Here is a 27,639-nt window from a genome sequence, read left to right as displayed (position 1 = left end):
ATGGTATATTTCCACTTAAATATACGTCAAAATGACGTAGTTCTTTGAAGAAAAATCTTTGCAATTGTGCATTGTAAGGTCTACATCTCCTGAGGATGCTCCGGTGTCGGGGCGAAACGTGCGTCGAGTGTGTTTGGGATTTGTGTGGTGCTGCGTGGTGGTGGTGCGTACCTATTACTTGCCGAGTGGTTGCTTTTCCTGCATGGTTCGCAGTGGGAGGGCGGGCGGTGCATTTCGCATGCTGCATGTTGCACCATACAGATTCGATCTGTTTCAGCCGATTACAGCAAATTAAGCTTTTGGTTCATTGTATACCACGAAATCAGTCAATCACAGCAATTGAAGTTGTAGCAATGATTGATGCAGCTTTTCCGCAATCAACAGGTACAAGGTGCTAATATGACATACGATTGCAAATTATCTACTATGTATACAAATACAAATAATAGTCATAATTATTAATACATACAATGTTTCTACTGATGATTACTTAGGGCGGCTTAGGTAGCATTAGGGTTAAACAATATTAGTAAAGTTTGAACACATTAATTATTAACACGGGGGGTAAGGGGGTGCAGTAACATCTTAGCACCCCAAATGTCAACCTCACCTGCACGCGGTGCCCCCTGCCGCCTGCGAATCAGCGAACGAGGATATGACGACCGAAGAATGGCGGGATAACCATTCCAAATGGCTTGGCTTTAAATAACACAGACCAGAGACGGGCAGCAGCGTCACTGGTGCGAAATGGCCTACAGCCCTGCGCTGACCAACCCGCCTGCCCAGCGTGGTCAGTATGGGCATTACTTCTAATGAGCAGCGCCAACAGACAAAGGCCCCCAGTTCCCGGCACCCCTGCTATTCCCGATTAAGGTGGTGGGGAGCGGGTGGATGAGGAAGGCTGAGGACCGTATTTGGTGGCGTGCTCTTGGAAAGGCCTATGTCCAGCAGTGGACGCAAACAGGCTGATGGATTGGATTGGAATTATTAACACTGGGTCGCGTAAACCATGAATAAAAATCCATTTCAATCAGAAGAGTTTTTGATAATCATAAATCATCATTAAAATGACTGTAACCATTTTCGCTGAGGGTGAAACAAGAGTGAATAGGCATCTTCCAGGTAAACGCGTCCCATCTTAGGCCGCATCATCACTTTCCATCAGGTGTGATTGCGGTCAAGCGTTTGCCTATAATGAATTTTAAAAAAAAGGGTTGTGACACCTTTAATGATTAACTAGCTGATGCCCGCGACTTCGCCGGCGTGGATTTAGGTTTTTAAAAATCCCGTGGGAACTCTTTGATTTTCCGGGATAAAAAGTATATGTAAGCTATCCCCCCGGATGTAAGCTATCGCTGTACCAAATTTCGTCAAAATCGGTTGCACGGTTGGGCCGTGAAAGGCTAGCAGACAGACAGACAGATAGACAGACACACTTTCGCATTTATAATTTTATATAGTATATAGTTTATTATTGTATATAGTATATAGTATAAGTATATAGTATAGTATTATAGTATATAGTATGGATGCTAAAGGGTCCGGTCACCTCTCAGCCGGCCAGCGTTGGATGACCCCTCACTAAGTGGACGGACGACATCAGACGAGTCACAGGGAGCCGCTGGATTCAGGCGGCCAAAGACCGTGGCGTGTGGAAGTCCCTACAACAGACCTGACGTCTATCAGTTAACACTACAAACCAGAGGCGGATTAAATATCGAGAGTGCCCTAGGCAAGCACCTCATATTCTGCGCCCCTCTAACAGCCATATTAATTTTTTTACTAACTTCGAAAAAACGAGGAATCGTCTCCTTGCATAGCTGATAGTTAGTGATTATACTATGTATGTGAACGAGTGAAGAACATCACGTCATGACACTTTGTTATGTTAAAGAAGAGGCAGTTTCGGTCACTCCAAGGTAGAAGGCCTTGTAATGGAACTCGACATGATCGCGCGCGCCCCTTCGTAATCTCGCGCCCCTAGGCACGTGCCTAGTTTGCCTTAGGGATAATCTGCCTCTGCTACAAACGATAAGTAAGATCGACAGCCCTCAATAGCCTCGCCTCGCAGATCGTATGTTCACCCGTTTGCTAACATAACACTAAAGTTTAAGTGTTAAAAGCTTTGTTTTCCGTGCCTACTTAAACAAATACAAGGTAAACGACGCGAAAACCTAATGGACTAAGAGCCAGCACGTGCCAGACCTTCGTTATTTAATATAAGTCGGTATGTACTGTATGGCGGATTGTAGCTGTAAATAAATCACTGTAACACCATCATTGTACCTGCAATCGTGCAAATAAATGATTTGATTTGATTTGATTTGATTTTGGAATTGGGAGGTAACAGGTACTTCATAAAGGTGTGAAACATTACGTCAAAGTATAAAGTCTAACTTTTTTTATATTTTCTTCGGAACAGTTACAGAAATCACGTCATTCATTGCCAGACACATAGTATCGTGAGAACCCCTTGCCAGACACACTTAAACTTTTAAAATTTAATGGCAGGGGGATGACCAACACCACCAGGATCCAAACAAACGTTCCTCTCAGTGTTGGGGACAATACGCAGATAAACTTTCAGCTTATCTAAAATAACGAAGGTCTGGCACACGCTGGCTCTCTCTCTATAAGTACAAAACCAAACGTATGATGACGTGCCTTCCAAAATACACAGGAAATAACTTAACAAAGTACTCTGTTTAACATGTATGATAAACCCATTAACGGCTCACTACTGAGCACGGGTTTCCTCTCAGACTGAGAAGGATTTAGACCATAGTTTACCACGCTGGCCAAGTGTGGATTGGCAAACTTTCACACAGCTTTGAGAACATTATGGAGAACTCTCCTTACGATGTTCTCCTTCACCATTTGTTTTGTGATATTGCTTAAAAAGCACAAACTCCGAAAAGTTACAGGTGCGAACCCCTGACCTCTCTAATGCTCTGTAGTGGGGCGGATACGGGTTGATGATGATGATGACTTAACTTTTAATAATTAAAGTAACAAAAAACTTCAAGCCTTTCAAAAAGGATATGAAACGTTTTTTTTTGTGGCATTAAAATTTTAGCACTGCAGCTAATTTAGGACGCTACTAACTAAAGATAATAATCTGTTTTAAAATCAAGACGTGGCAAATTCCGTTGTACACAATCTCAAATCTCTCTCATTGTCAAAAACTAAACTAAAATAGCACGTCTAAATCTATTGCTATCCCTTTCATAATGTTGCTTGCGGAAAAGGATAGCACTAGATTTAGGCCTGTTAATTTAGTTTAGTTTAGAGATTGTGTACAAGAGAATCGGCCCAAATGTTTAAGAACTAAAACCCATTAATTAATATTCATTAAAATCATCACGGAAGAACGTTTAATGTTTGTTATTTTGAAATTTTGCAATCTGATAACAATAGTAGTTTAGTACAATGAACTTCATTGGTATGATCACGGATGTGCGAACAGGGGTGATGTTTCAGTTTTTAAAAATATAGTTTTAAAAATTAACCAGTTTAATACATCGATATAAATTATACTTCATGCTTCGTACTCGAGATTATATAAACTAGGTAGTATACGCATAGATAGTAGATACCGTCCACTTCATTGAGATTTTTATAAAATATATTTTTGAAAAAAGAGTTTGTTGATATAATGTCATCCTGACGCCCCTACGCGATACTCATTCGCTTTTTAGTGCGCTACCGTTCCACTTTATATAATCTCTTCGTACGAAGCCTTCGTATAATTATGATAGAACTTCACTTAAAGGTAAGTTCGTTTAATCAGTAAATAAATGACAAGATATTATGGTCAAGCGAACAAAATTTTTCACGGCTTGGAAACCAAATAAATCAGCGCCACCTCTTGTATACTAATGAACGACCCGTTTGAAATCCAGACGTCACTGAGATTGCAATGGCACCAATGTATCGGTGCCATTTTGTTTGTTCAATAACCTTGTCCAAAAGAAGTAATATAAGTCAAGTCAATGGCTATAAATTAATTTTTTTTAACTATGTTTTTTCGCTAATTTTGCATGTCACATTCGATGAGGGATTAGAGTAGATAACGGGTACATACCTACCACGATTAATTTGGTGTTGTTATTTGTCGATACATATTTCAAACCAATGAGGAGGTTTCCAGGCAACGTTCGAGAAAATTTTCATAGATGGCGCTGAATATATTACCACCATTAATGACGAAAAATAATACCTATATCTATATCATATATACTTTAAATTTAAATCGGATGCGAAAGTAATTAATTACTTCTATTATAGTTCACAGATTTTGTGGGGAAGAAACGTAAGGAAAATTGCAGTGCACGCTAGCTCTTACTCTTCATCTATGTCATTGATTGACACGACCTAAACATTAAAGCATAGATCATATAGATATAGGTATTATTTGTCCCGTCCGTAAAACCAAGACCCGTCTCGTTCGTGCCTTAATCTTCCCAATTTTTATGTATGGAGTAGAGACATGGACTATCAAAACAAGAGAAAGGCAAAGAATAGACGCGTTTGAAATGTGGTGCTGGAGGCGGATGCTACGGATTCCGTGGACTGCCAAGCGCACAAACGTGTCTATCCTTTCGCAACTCGGGATCACTGCTCGACTCTCCTCCATATGTTACCAACGATTACTCTCATATTTCGGCCACATCATACGGCGGGGGGACGACAGCTTAGAAAAGCTCATAGTGACGGGCTACACTGAGGGCAAAAGACCGAGAGGCCGCTCACCAACTAGGTGGTCCGACCAGCTAAAGGAGTCCAGCAAGTGGGGATTTCATCACATTGTAAAAATGGCCACCGACAGAAGCCGATGGAAATAGATAAGCCATTCGAGGGCAGTTTGCCAGGACCACGATCTTCAGCAATGAAGGAACGACCGGAGAGAGAGAGATTATTTGTCCTCTTTCGTGGCGACCTATACGAAATATTCGAGAGACATCTATGAAATTTTATTGAAGCTGTCCCTGAAACTTCCTCATTGCACGGGTCGTGGTCACGACGGGACTGCGGTGCTGCGAGAGATGAAGTACGAGCTGTCAAGGGCAGTAGCGAACTACCCTCTTTCTTGTTCTTTTCGCTGGAACTTCACGAGCTGTCCGGCAAAATACACTCACAACGTCTCTATCTACATTAAAATATGTCGTCAAACCACGAAAATCATTAGTTTGTCTTGTCAAGTTACCTTAATTATTATGCTACTTCATTTGTTAAAATTAATGAGCAAAAGACTGTCATAAATAGGTACTGTTAAAGGTATGACCCGTGCCTATCTGGGATTTTAAAACATTTTTTTTTTAATTCGTGTTTTAAGTTTTTTTTAAGCTACGTGAGAACTTTTTGATTTTCCGGGACGAAAAGTAGCCCATGCCCATTGTCAATTCCTGGGATGTAATCTATCTCTGTAAAAAGGTAGCAGACGGATAGACAAACACACTTTCGCAATATTAGTATGAATATGAATACAAGAATTTCTGAAAATCTTTTCTTAGTTTCATGTGTCCCAGCGGACCTGTATTGATCTCAGTGTCAGTTAGTCAGTTACACTTATACATATTTACAATAGTATTGTTATAATTTTTTAATAATAATCTTCTAGCCAACCTATAAATGGTATAAAATAATACTTGTGGAAAAGTTCATAATTATGTTAACACAATAATTACCTTTTAAATTATAGAAAAACTAAAAAAAAAAAGATTCACAATAGATACACTTTTTGCAAGATATGCTAATTTCAGCCATTGTTCAAGTGCACACTTTGAATGACCAGAAGCAACAAGCAAACAATCGTCGAAGTTTGCCGACTCTCAAGGTTTCTTAGCTCTGTGGTCACGGAGAGAGCGATCTTTGACTCGATATCCACTAGTGAACACTCGATCGCGGCGCGAATAGGTCGCCATCTTAGAAAAAGTAATAGACGTCAAATCGCGCGCATTTTTCAAATATCGAACACTAGGCAACTTTGGTCTTCACAAAGAGTTTTAAGGTTTTTTATTGTTGACAGTTTTCCTACTTTTTTTTGCTTTTGTTTTTTTAAAGAAATAATAAGTGCAAGTGCGTGGCATTTTTTCGGAAAGTAAAAGGAGGTGAGACGTGTTAAAAAATCGGTGAGTATTTTAAATACACCTTATACGTTCTCCTTTAATGATTTTTTTTTCTTTTGCTTTGGCTCTCGGCTTCGCACGTTTTATTGAGGTCAAGCTTGAATTATGTTCTAGTGGTCTGGTTTTTACCGTAGTTGGAAAAAGTACCTACTCTGTGTTTAATTATTGAAATAAATCTAAATATAGGTAAGTATATAAAAGGAAAAGGTGACTGACTGACCCTTAAAGCGCAGCTCAAACTACGTGACGGATCGGGCTGTGGCATATTATAAGCACATGTTTATAATACCGTGACATAGAGATCGCTAAGAAAAGATTTTTTTTAATTCAACCCTTAGGGAGTAAAATAGGTGTTTGGTGTACCTAGTTCACGCGGACGAAGCCGCGGGCATAAGCTCATAATCAAAATAATCAATAATAGCTTATAATCAAAATAATTATTTTTCTTTTCAATAATTTTTATAGCTTACCTAGATAAATGGGTAGGTACAATATTGCCATATTTTTTTATGTTCATGTAGGTACCTACAATAACACTTAGATTTTCCAAAGTGAAAAAGTTTTCAGTTTGAGCGTGAATAAATAAATAATAAACCTTTTTGTTTTGGGAAATAACAGTGGAGAGTAGAGACAGAGATGAAAAGTAGCTGGTTTCTGCGACTTTTTCAGCGTGGATTTTACGTATTCTACAAATATTTCAGCTTTACAGCGGTTTCAAAGGTTGGAACAACGACATAATCGAAAACGTAACGAGTCATATCGAACGCGCGCGTACGTGTGAACGTCTTGTAGTACAAGATTATGAAGCAAGTCACACTGCAAGCGCTACGGTGATGAACTGATGATAGATAGCTGCAGCGTGACTCATGCCTACGCGCGAATTGCAATGTGAACATTTTCATACAGTTCTTTGTGCTATAATTTTATAACTTCTAGAAGAGCATTGGACACCGTTACCGTCGCGCATCGCTGGCATCCCTCTTTATTTTTTATTTATTAGTAGAGTGAATGTCAAAGAGGCGTAAAAACACTGCTTACCCTAGCGGAAATAGCTCTATGATCATCTTTTATTCATTCGATCATCTCCGGCTCACTGTTGAGAACGGCTTAGGCCATGGTCCACCACGCTGACCAAGAGCAGATTAGCAAACTTTTGAAATTATTTGAGCAAAACATGGAGAGCTGATCATCAGACAGGTAGATTTCTTCTTACATAAAATACTTCACACATTATCGCATTCAATAGGTCGAGATGGCAATAGGGGTACAGGCGGGGGGACGCCCAGCGTTGCCAGACGTCCCGCTTTTTAAATCGAAATTAAATGTCACGCGCGGGACAGGCTTCAGTCCCGCTTTTCGAGAATAGCTCAAACGCGTGCGTGCAGCATGCTGTCTGTAAAAATTTGTGTCCTGTGAAGAGTTCTTCATCTTTAGGAAACTTTAAAAGAAGTTAAATCTTCACAGAAATATCATGAATCAGTAATTCTCATAAATAACTATTCTCTCATTGTAAGTTGCAAATTTCTAACACGCCATTTTTTTCGAATGAATAATCCGTTTTTGTTTTTTTTAATTCAGAAGACGAATAAGACTACTATTTAACGATAGAGTAAATCTGATTTAAAACATTATGGTCTAAGATCCTGCTATAAGACGACCTTCACCGAGCTGGTTAATGGATGAAACGAATTTTATATTCAATTTAATATGTCAACAAATATATTGCATATGGGTTGCCTAAAAAATTTCTTCTCAATAAAGCTGAACCGGAGTTCCTCTGGTGCTGCAAATGTTCATGGGCGGTAATCACTTAACATATGGTCGCCTGCTCGTTATCTCTATTGAAAAAAAAACCGTAACAGCTAGAGTAAAAATTTTTGAACGACAAATAATAAATTTCCGACTTGGCTAGTTTTTAATAAGGATAGTTAACGTATTTTCATTTACACGGCTTACTGTAAATAGTTAGTACCTAGGTAAACTAGGTACATAGTTTCTTGTAATGTAAGCACTAAGCGTCGCTTAGTATGTCAACAACGGACCGGTCGTGCGAGTAATAAAATTAATACATACTTAGGCTGTAGGTTCTTTTTTTTTTTTAAAGAATATTAGCCATGTTAAATGACTAATATTCCCCTTTCCTCTCTAATTAAGCGTCATGCTTGTGCTAGGAGTAGGTACGACAATAGTGCAACGGGCGGGGTTTGAACCGTCGACCTTTCGGTTTTCAGTCCACTCCTATACCGGTTGAGCTATTGAGGCTCTGAACTCTCTACGCGATGCATCCGATCCTTATAGCTTAAAGGAAAACCTGAAAAAAATAAAAACCGACTTCAATACCTAACCACAAACACTAAAAATTAAAACATATTTGCAATTGGAATACTCTTCCACGATATGTGTTTCCAACCAATTACAGCCCGGGTATCTTTAAAACAAGAGTGAATAGGCTAATCTTCTAGGTAAACGCCTCCCATCTTAGGCCGCATCATCACTTTCCATCAGGTGTGATTGCGGTCAAGCGTTTGCCTATAATGGATTTTAAAAAAAAGTTGGGGCACGTTGGGGGTAATCCAGTCCGGGATAATCGGGATGATGACAACTAGTCAAATCAGCGACTTTTTATCAAACGTCAAACCGCTCAGTAGGTAAGGGAGCTTGTATGCTTGTAAGTAGCAGTTGTGACGTCATACACATTTGACATATTAATTTCACGTACTTTTTTTGGTAAATCGATAATTTACGTGGATTTTACGAATTTTGGAAGACCTTCTAGATATTTAGTCCTAATTCTTAAGGAATAATTTATTTTTGACGTAGTCATCATCCCAACTGAAACAACAAAATAATTACACGTGTCCTTCCAAGAGGTACGAAACCCTCGGTGCGCGAGTTCGACTCGCACTTCTGCGGTTTTTTTGTTACTTGATACGCACAGCGCTTAGGTTTTTAAAGAGAATAAAAGGCTTGTGGCGGTTACCACAATAGAAACTAGATGGCGCTGTTCAATCGATGACGTAGTCCCGAACAAATGTACCGCCGACAGTACTCGCAATTACAGAGTGTTCGGCAATCTGGACTATATAATATAGAAGTTTCAAGATTCAACTGTCGGCCCAGCTGGCGCTACCGAGCACAACCAACCGCTCGGTGGGAGATCTCCCCTTTGGTACGGTCGAGCCTGCACACCGCTCCCGTACAGGCTTTTCCAAGTCTCTGACTCAACCGTTTAATACACAATTAAATTCAAACATGATCTGAATTATTTACGTACTTATCTACCGTTTATGTATTGCAATGGTACACCGAAGGTACTTACTACTCAACATTCTTGAGAGTAATCCAATCAAGTAATCAATCATGTTTGAAATGGACTATACTAATTAGAGTATAGTGTAACCGACATAGCTCAACGGGTTGCGAAGCTGAAGTGGCAATGGACAGGGCACATAGTTCGTAAAACCAATAGGCCAGAGGCGTCTTTACATATGGTGCAGAGTGTCAAATCAAATCAAATCAAATCAATCAAATATTCTTTATTGCACATGTGGGTATGTATGTATATACAGATGTTACAGTTATTAAAGTTTCACCACAAATAGCCATATTATGGCATGCAAAAAATAAAAACTAAAACCAACTTAATGACTTAAATTACAATTGAATTATCTATGTGCGGCGCACACGGGCGCCGGGTCTAAGGGGGCGCCGAGCGTCCTCTAATGCGACACCTCCAAAGATGCGTCGATGCCGGCGCTCTCAAAGACCCTGCGCTCGTGTTATGGCCGTCGCCGTCATCATTTAAAATTGCACCATTTGCATCCGAATTTCCGTTTGAAAATATAACTGTTAGTATTCCATTTTGACCCTGCTCCTACTAGACTAGAGGGCGCCAGGGTACTGGTTGCACACGGGCGCCACAAGGGAGACGCCTCTGCAATAGGCGTTGGGGTCAAAGGTGCTGGAATGGCGACCTCGCACCGGAAGACGCAGTGTTGGAAGATCCCCCATTAGGTGGACGGACGACATCAGACGAGTCGCAAGGAGCCGCTGGATTTAGACGGTGCAAGACCGTGGCGTGTGGAAGTCCCTACAAGAGACAGATGTCCAGCAGTGGACATCTATCGGTTTCTATATGATTAGTAGTACCTACCTAGTATATAAATCTTTATTGCAACAAAACACTACGTATTTAGAAATACTGCATATAAGAAGGAAAACAATATTGCGCTTGGGTGCAAAGGCGGCCTTATCTCAAAGTGATTACTTAAATATTTTCCTTAACTTACTTAACAACTTCCTTACCCCTGGCGGGAATCGAACTCGAAACCTCCCACTTGTAAGACCTCCGCTCTCACCACTGCGCCAGGGAAGTCAATGGTCAAGGGTCAACCTCCTTTGTTAAATCAAGTTATTACTTGCAATTTATACGTATTTAACTTTGACCCCAAAACATTTAGGTTTCTTTTGTGTCATTAATTATGTCACAAATAAATCGATGTCCGACTTCGTTAATGTAATTTCAAAAGCCGTAAATTAAAATTTTAACCTTTAGCATAGTTTGTCATAAATCTATACTTATAATAATCTTTAATATACAGGGTTACAGGGAAATAGGACACGATCCCCTTAAGGGGTTATAGTACAGGACATTAGCTATCAAACGACCCCTAAAGTGCTTGTGCAAAATTGTATCGTTTTCGAGTTATTCGTTTTTTTATTTTTTTCCAGGTAAAGGGGTGTTTGCCACTTTAAAAATTAATAAAAAAAAGGAACAATGTATTTGAATTCTTGTGCTGTGAGTTAATAGATCATTCGGTCAGTCAGTGACTCACTCACCTTTCCCTTTTATAAATTTTAATTAATTATTACTTTAACTGAAGTGGAATTTTTAGTACGGAACTCAAATAATTTTTAATTTTTAGTGCTTAATTTAAATCAAATAAATTTAATTTAAATTAAGCACTTACAACAAAAATAATCTAGGAAGACGCAAATGTTTGAATTAGTAAACAATTTTTTGTACAATTGTAAATAGGTACTTACATTATTATAATTAAATATAATTAGTAGCTGTTGTGTAGTTTTTATGATTTTTTCCTACCTTGACCAAAAACTGCACGCCAGTCATGCACTCTGTAACCACCACTTATTCTGATTTTCTAGGATACTTTTTAGGGTTCCGTATGTCTAAAAAAAAACGGTCAAGTGCGAGTCGGACTTACACACGAAGGGTTCCGTGCGAATGTTTCTATTGTCGCTATAACAACAAATAATAACACACATAACTCTCTACCTATTGTTCACGAGATACAACAGCCTGCTGACAGACGAACGCTTAGTAAAAGGGTCTCGTTGGCACCCTACATGTACGGAACCCTGAAAAGGAACCCCATAGGATTACTCGTATGGCTATCTGTCTGTATGTAAATTTCTGTAGCCCAAACACAGACGTGTAACTTAAATAAATGTATTTCGAATTTATGGCGGTCACTTTTTGGTGGCAAATAAGAAATTAAAAAAAAAACGGCCAAGTGCGAGTCAGACTCGCGCACTGAGGGTTAAACAGTCGTATTTTTCATCAAAAAATAAATCGATAAATTCGATAAATCAAAAACTATTATGCATAAAAATGAATAAAAATCTGTTTTAGAATAAACAGGTAAAGCCCTTTCATATGATACGCCATTTAGTATACCTAGCATACTTTGAAAATTGAACATATCTACTAATCATTTTGTCATGAAAACATTTTAATTTTTACCACAAACTTACGGTTTTCGGATTTATTCCTTTACTTGTGCTATAAGACCTACCTACCTACCAAATTTCATGATTCTAGATCAACGGGAAGTACCCTATAGATTTTCTTCACAGACACGACAGACGGACAGACAGACAGACAACAAAGTGAATCCTATAAGGATTCCTTTTTTCCTTTTGAGGTACGGAACTTTAGGCAGTGTTATTTCTTGTACGATTGTACGGAACCTTTCATGTGCGAGTCTGACTCGCATTTGGCAGGTTTTTTTGTGGCAAAACCGCATGCCTACCTATTTCTTAATTCAATAATAAGGAAAATCCTGAACAAAACTTGATACACTTTACATCAAAGTCTGCAGATCACCTTTTTCACGCAGTACAATTGAAAGAGTGTAGAGCTATTTTTAAATTCTTAGGACCTAAGTTAAGTCTACAATTCTAAGTAAACGTGATTATATCAGTTACTGCAATGAATTATAAAGGTATGATTCCGAACCACGCTGCACGCCTATTGCTGCCTAGCTCGGAATGTAATTTCATATAAGCTTATAGAGATTGTAGAGAGCTTATGGGGACCAGTAGTGCTGCGACAGCTGGTGACAGCACTGCTGCGTGCAGCGTGGTTCGGAATCATACCTTAATAGTGTTTCTAGACACCGCTGTCAGAGTGAACTAGAGCAAAGGAACTCTCGGTTTGATCATGAATCAACGAAATATTTTTATGTCAAATATTAGGCTATGGTGACGTCATGGATGTACCACAGAGTAGATGTGCTATAATAAATCTTACTATAGGTACTAGCCTAAGAGCGATCACGCACTCATCCGATCCGAATCCGGAAAATACGGAAAAAATATGCAAAAAAATATGCAAAAAATATCTACGTCATATGTCATAAGCTTCATACAAATAGTTCTATGACGAATTCGGAACGTATTTTCACGGATTCGGATCGGATAAGTGCGTAACCGCCGCAAGGGTGACGTAAAATCAAAGAAAAATAGGACTACTTTAGGGCTATCTGCGTCAAAATGTACTAAAATTGATGGACCGCTAGTAACGTCGCGCGTCTACGTAGCCTAGACGTTTTGTTAAAAGTCCCAAAGCATTAGGGTTGTCAACTGTACTATAATTTAAATAATTTTGTACTATATTTCGGTTCTCACTAGTAACCATACCAGTATATATATATATATATGGTATATATATATGGTATATACCAGGGTTGTTGCGGATGTCAATATTTTGACATCCATGGATGCCATCCATGCGGATGTGGATTATTAGAAGTTCACATCTACGGATGCGGATGCGTATGTCTGAATTAATGCGGATGTTCTGCATTTGCGGATGTGGATGCGAATATCCGTAACACCCCTGTTGAGTACCATTGTACACTTTTTGATTGATCAGTTAGCGAACGTATATCTCTGGCGCCGCCCACTTTCTTTGCAGGTCGTTTACTTGTTGAAAATTTGAATCTGCATCTGTAAAAGCTCCGCGTTAATTGATGCGGATGCGGATGTCGGAATTACTCTTGAATAAATATATAGCAGGCATTAGGTACCTACGCAAAATACTAGTATATTTTAGATTCAGGGGGATAGGGTAATCGAGTCATATTGTATTTTCACTAAGAACATATTTTTTTAGTCTTATGTATATTTACATAATATTTCGATTTTTTACAATTTCTCACGTATAGGTACCTACCTACTCTTTAATGAATCAGTGAGAGAAATACCTTTTTTTTTAGTTTTTAGGGTTCCGTACCTCAAAAGGAAAAACGGAACCCTTATAGGATCACTTTGTTGTCTGTCTGTCTGTCGGTCTGTCAAGAAACCTACAGGGTACTTCCCGTTGACCTAGAATCATGAAATTTGGCAGGTAGGTAGGTCTTATAGCTGACATTCGGGGAAAAATCTGAAAACCGTGAATTTGTGGTTACATCACACAAAAAAAATTAAATTGTGGTCATGAACTAATAATTAGTATTTTCAATTATCGAAGTAAGATAACTATATATAAATGTCAAGTGGGGTATCATAAGAAAGGTCTTCATCTGTACATTCTAAAACAGATTTTTATTTATTTTTAAGCATCATAGTTTTTGAATTATCGTGTGAAATGTCGAAGAAATACGATTGAGTACGGAACCCTCGTTGCGCGAGCCTGAATCGCACTTGGCTGGTTTTTTAAAATAAAGTACCGCTAATCCGTCTTAATCCGTTTTGATATTTATGTCTTTTAAAGTAACAAAATCTTCACAAAAACTGTAGGTCAACAAACTCCAATCCCCAACCACATGTCTGCAATACGAGAAACAATTAACGAATCCTTTAACGTATTGGTGAAATTAACCTTGCGCGATATCCATTCGTATCACGTTCGAGTTTGTAACTCGTCTGCCCTTGGTACCATTCTGCTTAAACTACGGATATATATTCGCGGGGCGTTGTCCAAATAAAATAGTGGCATTGCATCTCGCAATGATTTCCTAGCGAATTGCGTGGGGCAATTTAGTTGACCGAGCGAAGCGAGGTCTGTGAGATTGATTGAGATCTATAGAGCGCACTTTGACTTTGCTCAGACTTAAGATTGAGTTAAAACGAGACAGATTTATGTAAGAGATATAGCTCTGTCTCGTTTTTACTCTGTCTTAAGTCTAAGCAAAGTCAGAGTGCGCTCTTGTTTGGGTTTGGATCTAATTTTCTTGTTAAGTACATACCTACCTAAGTATTTATTGTGAACTTAGGTTAGATTAAGGGCAACACTCAACACGCAACTATTGGCACGCAACACCATGGTCTATGGTTATTTACCTAACGCAATAATATATCTTTAACAATTTAGAAGACTGACTAGCACGGGTGGTCGGCGAGTTTTTGAAGATTATCATGATTAACCCATCACCGGCTCACTACAAAGCACGGGTCTCTTCTCAGACTGAGAAGGATTTTGGCCATAGTCTACCACGCTGGCCATGTGCGGATTGGTAGACTTCACCTTTGAGAACATTATGGAGAACTCTCAGGCATGCAGGTTTCCTCAGGATATTTTCCTTCAGCGGTAAAGCAAGTGATATTTAATTAATTAAAACGCACACAATTCCGAAAAGTTAGAGGTGCGTGCCCGGGATCGAACCCCCGACCTCCGATTAGAAGACGGACATAATAACCACTAGGCTATCACAGCTTATTTTTTGAAGATTTTATGTATTATTGTTTAAATAATTTTATAGAAACATTATTATTTAATACTAATTAGGATGTAAGTAGGTAGGTAATTTTTTTTTATTTTTTTTTAAAGTGCTTTCATATAATTTTGTAGATGTCAAATGGTAGGGTAAGCAGAGCCTTTATGCCTTTATTGGCGGACCGCCACTGCTGACTAGCCACGGCTTCGCACGGGTGGGCTTACACATTTTTTTCATTTTTTTTATTCATTATAGGCAAACGCTTAACCACAATCACACCTGATGGAAAGTGATGATGCGGCCTAAGATGGGATGCGTTTACCTAGAAGATGCCTATTCACTCTTGTTTTAAAGATACCCGGGTTGTAGTTGGTAGGAAACACATATCGTGGAAGAGCATTCCAAACCTTAGCCATACGTATGAGGAATGATGACGGAAAACGTTTCGTGCGTGTAGATGGGATGTCGACGACATAAGGATGGAATCTCGCCCGACGTCTTGCGGTTCGGTGGTAAAATGGTGAAGGGGGGACAAGATCGAAAAGTTCCTGAGCACACTCACCGAAATATATCCTATAAAACACTGATAAGCCGGCGACCTTGCGGCGGTGATCAAGTCTTTGTAGTTTCGCCAGTAACGGAGAGTCTTTTCCAATGAGTCTCCTAGCTCGACGATCAACGGCGTCCAGAGCCGCTAGTTGGTAGCGGAGCCATCATAAAGGTGACTGCAGTACTCCATGCAGGACCTTACTTGTGCTTTGTTTGTGCTTGAGTAGGAAGTATTATCTGTAATCTTATTGATGTTTGTATTTTTATTTTGTCACATATGTTTGTAAATGTTGTATTAACTTATAATTATTGGCGACTACATTTAGTAAGTAATATTTTCAGAATTAAGTTTTTTTATAAATGTATTAGTGAAAGTAGCCGTTAGTTAATTTAATAAATAAAATAAAATAAAAGTTTATTTAAGTGGCAATGGTTGTGTTATATTACAATTATAGGTAGGTACATAATTAAACACTTCCTTTTGAAATGTTCTGAGTCTCTGAATTATCATATTGAGACCCTTAGTATAGTCCCTTAAACCTATAGTACCTACTACCAACCAAATAGTTAAATTAAATAATTGTTATACAAATATTACAGGTACGTATGCCTGTGGATTTAAGATTATATACCTATATTTTTTTTTTGACAAAAACTTTATTGGCATCGTGTCGAGAAATCATTATACATTATATCTGACCATAGATCGCACTGTAAAATTTTATTTCACTTTTTTATTTTATTTTTTATTTAGCTAGCCTTATCTAATTACTATTATTATTACAAAGTAATGGTAGGTACTAGTTTACATATTTAAAATATCACAAAAAACATAAATTTATATATACATAAAGCCCAAGTAAAAAAAAATCGGTTAAGTGCGAGTCGGAATCGCACATGAAGGGTTCCGTACTATCGAACAAGAAATAACACATTATATATATAATGCATATATAAATGGCATATTATAATGAGGAAGGAAGAAAGCCATTTCACTAGAAGAATGTTAAATTGAAAAAAGAGGAGAGGACGACCAAAAAAAAGGTGGATGAATTGCTTGAAAGAGGATATATGCGTGTAAAAGGGGTGGACAATACGTTGACGGATGACAGAAGTGAGTGGAAGAAGAAGACATGTTGTGCTGACCCCACGTAGCGTGGGATAAGGTAAGGAAGAAGAAGAAGCTAAAGCGGCAATAGAAATACACATTTTTTGAAAATATCAACTATCTACATCTTGTGGTTCACGAGATACAGCCCGCTGATAGACAGACTGACGGACGGACGGACGGACATCGGAGTTTTAGTAATAGGGTCCCGGTTGGCACCCTTTGGGTACGGTACCTTAGAAACCAGTTTAATAGTTAGTGTATTGAATATATTTTTATTTTTATGTGTCCTTTTTATTCAAATTAGCCACATAACAGGTTTAATATGATCTCACCTGATATAATAGATTGTTACAAATATTTTATCAAAATATTCTGCTCTTGATTGTAGTATTGGATATAGTTACAAGGTGAAAACATAAAAACACTATGAAATAGGCTGTAATTAGATCCAAGTTCATTAACGGAAAACAAATACAAATGATTAGTATAGTGTTGATGATTTTTTAAATGAATTTTTTTAAATAGTGCATAGAAATAGATATTTTAATTATTAATAACTTTTACATGATGACATAACAATATTTTAAGAAGGTGAAAATGAGATGCTGGGTTCAATTAATTTTGCTCGCGATTGCTTTCGCAGGATATATGTGATTACCCCATGTAAATAATATACATGTACCTACCATATCTGAGCTAAATAAATAAATGATTATGATTTTATTTTTGCTTAGACCTTAACTTTTTAGGGTTCCGTATCCGAAGGGTGCCAACTGCCAACGTTCAACTAGACTATAAGTAGACATCTCTATGACTTTGCTTATATTAAATGCATTTTTTATGAAGCTGTGATAGCCTAGTGGTTAGAACGCCCGCCTTCTAATCGGAGGTCGGGGGTTTAACTTACTAACTTTTCGGAGTTATGTGCGGTTTAATTATTTAAATATCACTTGCTTTAACGGCGAAAGAAAACATCAAATTCAGAAAATTATCTTTAAGGAACAAATATGAAGTAAATGAGTAGTTTTGACCAAAGTTTTTATGGAATAACATGTAGATGTATAAATGTTATGCTCGCAAAACTCATTACCATAAGCCTTCGATGTATGATTAGTCTACTATTTTCGAAAAACCAGCCAAGTGCGAGTCAGGCTCGCGCAATGAGGGTTCCGTACTACAGTCGTATTTTTTCGACATTTTGCACGATAATTCAAAAACTATGATGCATAAAAATAAATAAAAATCTACTTTAGAATGTACAGGTGAAGACCTTTCATATGATACCCCACTTGATATAGTCACTCACTTCGAAAGTTGAAAATACTAATTATTAGTTCATGACCACAATTTAATTTTTTTTTGTGATCTAACCCTAAATTCACGGTTTCCCCAAATGTCAGCTATAAGACCTACCTACCTGCCAAATTTCATGATTCTAGGTCAACGGGAAGTACCCTGTAGGTTTCTTGACAGACAGACAGACAGACAGACAGACAACAAAGTGATCCTATAAGGGTTCCGTTTTTCCTTTTGAGGTACGGAACCCTAAAAACTAAATAAAATTTGAATTTTCGAGGCTGGATGTATCAAACCACCTTAAGTATAACTTAAATTATAACACATCGATGGTTATGACACATTCTTGTAGGAAGATCTAGACCACACGAGTCAAGGAAATGACTATAATAGTATCATGTCGCGTCATTTGTCCACTTTCCCGCGTTTCCGTGGTTTACCTAACATACCTAATATACCTACATGCACAGATATCATATTACGTTTTACACCTAGTTCCGTATTTGTAACAATAATTGACCTAATCTTGTCTAACGACCTAGTATTTTATTTTTTAGCATTTTTATTGTTTTTATATAAATTACTAGCTGATGCCCCCGACTTCGTACGCGTGGATTTAGGTTTCGCGGGACAAAAAGAGAAGTAGTAATTAAATATAAACATCGCAAGGAAACCGGCATGCCTGAGAGACCCATGCTCTGTAGTGAGCCAGGGATGGGTTGATTATGATGATGATGAATACACCCAAACTATGATGTTTATAATTATGTACGGAACCCTAAAAGAGCGAAGCCTGACTCGCATTTGACCGATTTTTATGAAAAGCACTGTCGTTGGGGGTCGCGCTAAGGTAAACTTCTATTTAAATACATTACTTTAGTCTAGAATTCTAGATAATAATTATCCTCTACAGGTGTGCCCATCCATCTGTATTTTTAATATATAAAATTCAAAGTCCTGACTGACTGACTGACATATATATCAACGCACAGCCTAAACCGCTGGTCTTAGAGACATGAAATTTTGAGGGTGTGTTCTTTGTAAAGAGTAGGTATCCACTAAGAAAGGATTTTTCGAAATTCTACCCCTAAGTCGGTTAAATAGGGGATGAAAGTTTGGACGAAAGTACGTCATTTTTCAAATTATTTGCATGAAAATTGGTATTTAGGTTTTCGGTCACAAATGAAGAAATACGTGTTCCAGGATTTTTGGAAATTCAACCCCCACTTCTATTTTCTAAATTCCACCCGAGCGAAGCCGGGGCGGGTCAGCTAGTCTAAATAATATGGTATGTATTCATAAATCAAACACTTAAGTATTGTAGGATAACTACTATAATAAGTACCTACATATAACGCATTAGCTACTCATGGGCATAAATAAATATTGATCTCATACTTTACTTATGTAGTAAGTATTTTGTTAAAGTAAATAATAAATAAACTGTATTAAAGTTTGTTTTTCTGTGATATTACCTTTTGAAACATGGCTTCGGCCTTCGCCTGCGTGTAAATTGTTCTGTAGGACTTAGGAGCTGTTACTAATAGGGAAGATATTATGAAAAAACCGGCCAAGTGCGAGTCAGGCTCGCGCAATGAGGGTTCCGTACTACAGTCGTATTTTTTCGACATTTTGCAGGATAACTCAAAAACTGTGATGCATAAAAATAAATAAAAATCTGTTTTATAATGCACAAGTGAAGACCTTTCATATGATACCCCACTTGAAATAGTTATCTTACTTAGAAAATTGAAAATACTAACTATTAGTTCATGACCACAATTTTTTTTTGTGTGATGTGACCACAAATTCACGGTTTTCAGAGTTTTCCCCGAATGTCAGCTATAAGATCTACCTACCTGCCAAATTTCATGATTCTAGGTCAACGGGAAGTAAGTTTCTTGACAGACCGACAGACCGACAAACAGCCAGACAGACAACAAAGTGATCCTATAAGGGTTCCGTTTTTCCTTTTGAGGTACGGAACCCTAAAAACTAATTAAATCGATCAAATAATAAAAAAGTTATAAGCATTTAAATATTTCTGAGTAGACAGAGATAGCGATATAGAATTATGACGTCATTTTGACAAATGCCATAGTAGCTTCGTGCGGTTTCATACAAATTTTCGTTTTACGAGAAAGGGATAGAAGACGCCTCCCACTCCAAAATTAAAATGCCTGTAAGTTTGTAAATATTTGTTGGATTTTAATATTTTTTTCAGCGTACGTCATTATTTTTATCCTAGTTTATAATAAAGTAATAATATTTATCAGATTCAAAAGTAGTAATATTCCCCAATTACCTACAGAAGGATTATTTTCAAACATAAATCGTGAACTATGAAGCTCTCAAAATTAGTATGAAACTGGACATGAAGTTGTAAGCAAAAACGTGTTGCAGCCCGCAAAAACTTTTGTCCCGTCTTGTGCGTTCTACATAGAGGTCATTGGTTTCACCTTTCCACGGCAACTGCATTGCATGGCACTTTAGCAGGACGTCATAGTAAAGGTCCGTTTACACAAACCGGCTCGAAAAGCATCGGAGAACGGTTTTTCAGTTTTACACAGACTGGAGTTGTGACGGATGTATGACTCACCGCCGTGCTCAGAGTCGCTTAATCGTTAAAGTCTGTTCACCAACATAGTGCCACTACCCAACTAGTGTTTATTATTTATTTTTATTAATTACGATAAACATAAGAATAATATAGTAGGTATTCTATTTTATTCTTAGAATAGAAAAAATTTATTTAACAAACACAGTGAAAAATAATATAATAAAAGCAAAATAATAAATGCGCCTGCGAGTGTAGGTCGCTACTAAGTTAGTGAACAGACTTTACTTAAGTTTAGTTAAAACGAGACAGAACTATATCTCTCACATAAACCTGTCTCGTTTTAACTCAATCTTAAGTAACGATCAGCGACTCTGAGTACGGCGATTACTAACGCTCGGCGCCAACCGAGCCGATATACGTTAGACCAGCTGAAAGAGTATGGAAGGGGATGCCTTTTTTATGGTTAGTGCCAAGGACCCTATTACTAAGACTCCGCTGTTCGTCCGTCAGTCCGTCCGTCTGTCTGTCAGCGGACTGTCTCGTGAACCGTACTAATAGGTAAAGAGTTGAAATTTTAGCCTTTGTAAAAAAGAGTAGCCTTTGTAACCGAGAGTATACTTACGAGTAGGTAAGTACGATTCACATCAAACGCGTCGCATCGAATCGCGTGGAATCGTATGCATTCGCATGCTGCAGTAGATAACCGCATGAAACCGATGTGAAAATGCACTGGAATGCGAATGCATGCCGTGGGACGCCGCAGCATGGTTCTGTATTTTTGAGAGACGCGACGGTGTCAATCTCCATTCCCTACCGTATAGAACGCATCCGGTACTAGTCGACTGGAGTCGACAACACGAAGTACGTTTCTAAAATTTCTAGAAGCGTGTGTTACAGGCTTAAAACGTTAAATATTTTGATTTCCTGAATATTGTGGTTTCCTATTTTCTCAATAATCTTATTTAAATAGTACGGAAGCAGGCAGTAATTATGTCACCTGGACTTTACTTGTTTTTGAGGTTAATATTGTTATTTTTACGCAAGGTTGTTAGGTATCAAATTCTTGCGTTCACCTTGTGTAATATTGTGATCAATATTAAAAAAATCAGTCAAGTGCGAGCTGGACTCGCACACGAAGGGTTCCGTACTATCGTACAAGAAATAACACTTAAAAAAATTACAATAAAACTTAAAGCCTAGCCTTATGTTATTACTATACAAATCATGCCCGCGTGAAATGGTGCCAAGAATACTGGCTGCATTTCCGCGCTGGACAGCCAGGCTGATCCGTTGCGCAAAGAATCAGCCAGCCCTTCTGTCACCAGATGAGGCTATTAATCGCGGTGAAATGTCTCGTAAAAATGTTTAAGCACTAAGATTCCATGGCCCCAGGGTCTCCACGGCAAACGGAACAAAATACTTTTTGTTTTTTTAATTTTCATGGTGACCATTGTGAAATTTTTATTATTTGTTGTTTTAGCGGCAATAGAAATTCATAATATTCTCAGAAAAATTCAACTCTCTACCTTTTAGGTACGGTTCATGAGATACAACCCACTGTCAGACAGACAGACTGGCGGATGGACAGCGCAGGCTTAGTGATAGGGTCCTGTTGGCACTTTCAGGTACGGAACCCTAATAGATCATTAATTTGTCACAACCATTGCGGCAAGGTCGAGGACTTTATGAACAAAATTAACTTATAAAATATATCATTAATTAAATTAGTATTTAGAGCGGTGATAAGTGATAACCTAGTGGAATTAAGACATCGGCCTCCTACAGAAGGTCAGAGTTCGATCCCGGGCAGGCATCTCTAAGTTTTCGGAGCTATGTGCGTTTTATTTAGCACTAGAAGATGTCCGCGACTTAGTCTGCGTGGATTTAAGTTTTTAAAAATCCCTTGGGAACTCTTTAATTTTCCGGGATGAAAGTAGCCTATGTCCTTCCCCGGGATGCAAGCTATCTCTGTACCAAATTTCATTGAAATCGGTTTAACGGATGGGCCGTGAATAGCTAGCAGACAGACGGACACACTTTCGCATTTATAATATTACTTAGTATGAATTTACTGTGCCGCCAAGCAATTTGATTTCCAGTACAATGCCGTGAACCAAAGGGGTATATGGGTTTAATATTTGTTAAATTGTGTAAAATTATTAAAAAAACCGACTGCCAAAACCACTATAAAGTAAAAAATAACTTTTGTTTCTACTTTGTAGTGGTTTTGGAAGTCGGTTTTTTTTTTTAGCTTTTTAGTGTAAGTAGTCATTGCTTGATACCTAAAATATCAATTCACCATCAGAAATTCCCGAATCCCCACGGCTTAGGAGTTCAGTACCTTGCAGCATCAGCATTGAGGAGTTGGGATCCGAAGTTCAATGGTGTAGTCTATGCTTGGCACCAAAAAAATATTGCATCATCCGCAGTTCCTGGATCACTATAGTTTAGGAGTTCTGTACTCTACATCATCAGGGTTGAGGAGTTGAGACTTGAAATTCAAGCATGAAGTCGTTTCTTGGTACCTACAACACTAAGTCACTATGAACACTTCCTGAATCTTGATAACTCAGGCGGGCAGTAACTCTGCAGCATCAGGATTGAGGAGTTGGATCCAGAAAGTTAAATGGGACCACCACCTTAACATCCTCTGCTGATTAAAAAAAAGTTTTGCAAATCGGTCCAGAAACCTGGAAAAAATCGTCGAAAAAAAAAGTCGAATAAAAAACGGGCTTAATTGAGAACCCCCTCCTTTTTGGAAGTCGGTTAAAAAGGGGAATATTATTTATTGCCTACTAACCACTTATTAAGTAAACAATTCTCTATTATATTAGAGCCTCAATAGCTCAACCGGTATAGGAGTGGACTGAAAACCAAAAGGTCGACGGTTCAAACCCCGCCCGTTGCACTATTGTCGTACCTACTCCTAGCACAAGCCTGACGCTTAAATGGAGAGGAAAAGGGGAATATTAGTCATTTAACATGGCTAAAAAAAAAAAAAAAAACTCATAACATAAAGTCAGCTGGGCGGCCGACGACATATGGCACAATGACCTCATTTCTTTCTCTTATGCGGATAACGGTGAGAAAGTGACTTTTGTACTATACGACACTGTCAAAGTGAACTAGACGGAGACTAGTTCACTACTAGGGGACTAGCTTAGTCAAATTAAACATTCAAGCGGGGTGATTACGTATCTCGCGACAGGCTCGCGACAAGCGTTAATCTCGCGATCATTGCTGTCAAACGTCACACGTAACAGCGGCTACAGAGAGACAGCAATAGCCACAAAGCAAAATAAAAGAAGAAGAAGAGGAGAGACAGCAAATGAGCTGTCGCATTTCTACTGCTGGCGCGTTGCTGTCGCTACTGCAACGTTTTACGTAATCACCCTGAGGCGCGAGGGTTACAATAATTCGCATAGAGATAAAAAATCAAGATCAAAGTTCACAAATGTGGGTTTTTGCGTTTTTCAGACAATCGGTAAGTTTTATCATAAAAATTGGTTGAACCAAATTGTAGATCATGCAATCATCTATAAAAATTGACTTTACTTTTTTCTCCTAAGATTCACAGTTTCTTAGCTGATATTATGATTCAAATAGTTGAAAAAGTACTTTTTTTCAAAACATCACAGCCTGAAATAAAGCGATTCTTCTTCTTTATCTAATAACTAGCTTATGCTCGCGACTTCGTCCGCGTGGACTACAGAATTTTCTAACCCCTATTTCACCCCCTTAGGGGTTGAATTATCAAAAATCCTTTCTTAGCGGATGCCTACGTCATAATAGCTACCTGCTTGCCAAATTTTAGCCCGATCCGGCAAGTAGTTTGAGCTGTACGTTGATAGATCAGTCAGTCAGTCAGTCAGTCACCTTTTCCTTTTATATAAAATAAAAATATTTTTTATTCAAATAAACTTTTACAAGTACCTACTTTCGAATAGTCGGATGCATCTACCACTGGTTCGGAATGCCTTTCCTACCAAGAAGAACCAGCAAGAAACTCGGCGGTATATTTAGATATATAGATAATACAGTTTTTAATAGTTAATTTAGTATCTCCTATCTCCTAAATAAAGATTTGGAAGGAACCGGTTTTGAACATCTGTCAATTTTTTGTGGAACCCGATAAAATAATCGTATCGGATCCGTCGCTAGAAAATCACTTTTCCTCTCTGATTGGCGGTAACACCTTGTGCGTATGCTTACGCACAATTTGCACTTTCAATTTATAACCAATATTACCAAATCATTCAAAGTACAGGTACCTATAAGATGCCTAATATTATCTTGTGTCTGGCATTTCTCAGCAATAATGATTTTAGACTGATTTCGTGGTTTCATCAACATGCTATGGTAGCCTAGTGGTTAGGACGTCCGCCTTGCAATCGTAGGTCAGGGGTTCGATCCCGGGCACGCACCTCTATCTTTTCGGAGTTATGTGCGTTTTTAAGTAATTAAAATATCACTTGCTTTAATGGTAAAGGAAAACATCATGAGGAAACCTGCATGCCTGAGAGTTCTACATAATGTTCTCAAAGATGTGTGAAGTCTGCCAATCCGCACTTGGCCAGCGTGGTAGACTATGGCCAAAACCCTTTTCACTCTGAAGGGCGACCCGTGCTTTGTAGTGAGCCGGCGATGGGTTGATCATGATGATGATGATTCAAAGTACAGGAATAACATGCCGAATATTATCTGGCATTTCTCGGCAATAATGATTTTCGAATGCTTTATAGTTTCATCATCATTATCAGCCGATAAAGTCTACTGTTGGACATAGTGTAGAGGCATGCAACCTCTACCATCATCTCGCCGATGGCATTTGGCTGGCTGGCAGCTGTTAAGAAAATCTCGCAGCTGCCACTTGGAACAATAAGTACTCGAATTTGGAACGCAGTCGAAAGTCCTCCTGTTCTTACACAAGAGAACGCGCATTCCTTTCTACTCGCATACAATCTAGACGTCAACAATGTAGGTAACTATTATTATAATAGGTCTCTTGTAGGGACTTTCACACACCACGGTCTTGTATATCCTGAATCCAGTCGTCCTGCGACTCGTTTGTTGTTGTCTGTCCACCTAGTGGGGGTCTTTCAAGTGGATTTCGTGGTTTAAGGGCACCATAGTAAGTATATTTTGTAACCTGTTGAGCCACGTCAGTTGCTCTCGTTCTTCTAAGAGTCTCCTCTGAAAGAACCTCCTCTCTAGAACTGAGGAAGCGTCAAAGCACGCGCTTAGTATGCGAGTTTTCATGAAATATTGGCATGTCACAATGATTTGACGTAAATGTTTAGTTTAATCATATTTTAAAATTGTGCTTACACTTAAAACTAACAAAGGGCGTTGATTTTACGTATTTTGGAAGACCCTCTATTTAATAATTACTGAGAAATAATTAATTTTTGACATAGACAAATACCGTATTGTATCGTAGCGTTGATTCTGCTTATAGAATTACATAGAATGTACCAGAATCTTTCATACGTCAGTAATAAAATTTGAATGCACTGTGCCAATATGTAATTGTTGTTTCCTCGCGCCTTTTACAGCGGCCATGTGACGCCGGAGTCAACTCACGTCACACTGCCTTATTAACCGACATTATTGACGAGTGACGACTGACGAGCAAACGTTTTAACCATTTCACAGGTAGCATGTGAAAAATTATGTGAAAAGTCATAGTCAACATCAGTTATAGTCCGGTAGGGCGATTGTCTAAAACCTGCATCAATCATTATTACAATCTCAATTGTTCTGATTGGCTGAATTTGTGCGATTCTTGTTGCAACAATGCATTGTGGCCAATAGTGAGCGAGCATTAACCAATCAGAGATGATTGCGATCGTGACAAGTGTAGCTGTCAAACTACCGCGGTAGGGCCACAGGACAGGTCGAAATGACAAGCGGGGTATAAGGCGGAGGGACGACGCCACGGTCGCCCGCACCGGGTTAGCATGGGGGTAATGCGGGGGTAGTGCGGGTGTGCCTTCCCTCATCGATTGCCATCGCAACTTGTCGGGCACTATACCTACTTTACTTAGCCTGAGAAAAACTATGAAGTAAAATCTCAAGTTAGAAAATTAAAAAAAAAAAAAGTTAGAAAATTATTGCGTTTAATCGCGATTTCTTGTTTTTTAGCGCGTGTCTATCAACCTGAGATAATTATACGCTAAAGAGTGTGCGAACAAAAACACTCGCATCGCTTTGTGTTAGAATTTAAAAAAAAATAACCACAGCTGTGAAATATCAGTGCTAGACTTTTCTTTTTTAAACCGACTTCCAAAAAGGAGGTGGTTCTCAATTCGGTCCGTTTTTTTTAAATGTATGTTCACCGATTTTTTCGAGGTTTCTTTCTGGACCGATTTGCAAAATTTTTTTTTCTAAGTACTGTTAAATATTGTCTATATCAGCGCTATAAATCTTGATTATAATTCCTACTAAAATAATTATTGTAGCAAATGATTGCAATTTGGAAACGCGACAATTGAACAATCATTTTCCGTGAAAATCATTTTGAAAAAATTCCTCAAATGAAAATTATTTAAAAATAGCAATAATGCCTATCTCTATCGACGACATAGCACATTCGATTTGGCATATTGTGTCAATGAAATGAAATTAAATGAAATGAAAATGATTGAGAATCCAATTAATATGCGACGGACATCGCCGACAGACTCTTTTAAATTGTTAGCATAATAATATTTGTATATGGCAATAGAAATACACATTCTGTAAAAAAATTCAACTCTACCTACTGTTCACGAGATACAGCCCGCTGACAAACAGACGGACGGACGGACAGCGGAGGCGGAATAGGGTCCTGTTGGCACCCTTCGGCCACGGAACCCTAAAAACTATTATAATTCCACTAGCTTATGCTCGCGACTTCGTCCGCGTGGACTACATAAATTTCAAACCCCTATTTCACCCCCTTAGGGGTTGAATTTTCAAAAATCCTTTCTTAGCGGATGCTTACGTCGTAATAGCTATCTGCATGGCAAAGGAGATCGCCCGTGAACGGACCCT

The 27,639-nt window shown here is 38.4% G+C and overlaps 1 protein-coding gene across 1 annotated transcript in view; it reads left to right on the top strand.

Moving 5' to 3' along the window:
* The first annotated feature begins 5,867 nt into the window (after positions 1–5,867).
* Positions 5,868–27,639, top strand: part of LOC117993538 (ABC transporter G family member 20) — a 73,826-nt gene continuing 52,054 nt past the window's right edge. Inside the window, exon 1 of the mRNA XM_034981338.2 lies at positions 5,868–6,131. The gene's annotated coding sequence lies outside the window, so the exon portion shown is untranslated. The remainder of the gene's footprint in view (positions 6,132–27,639) is intronic.

Source organism: Maniola hyperantus, chromosome 24 (assembly GCF_902806685.2).
Source record: "Maniola hyperantus chromosome 24, iAphHyp1.2, whole genome shotgun sequence".
Lineage (NCBI taxonomy): Eukaryota > Metazoa > Arthropoda > Insecta > Lepidoptera > Nymphalidae > Maniola > Maniola hyperantus.
Note: the sequence above shows the minus strand (reverse complement) of the source record. Positions and strands in the feature narration are given on the sequence as shown.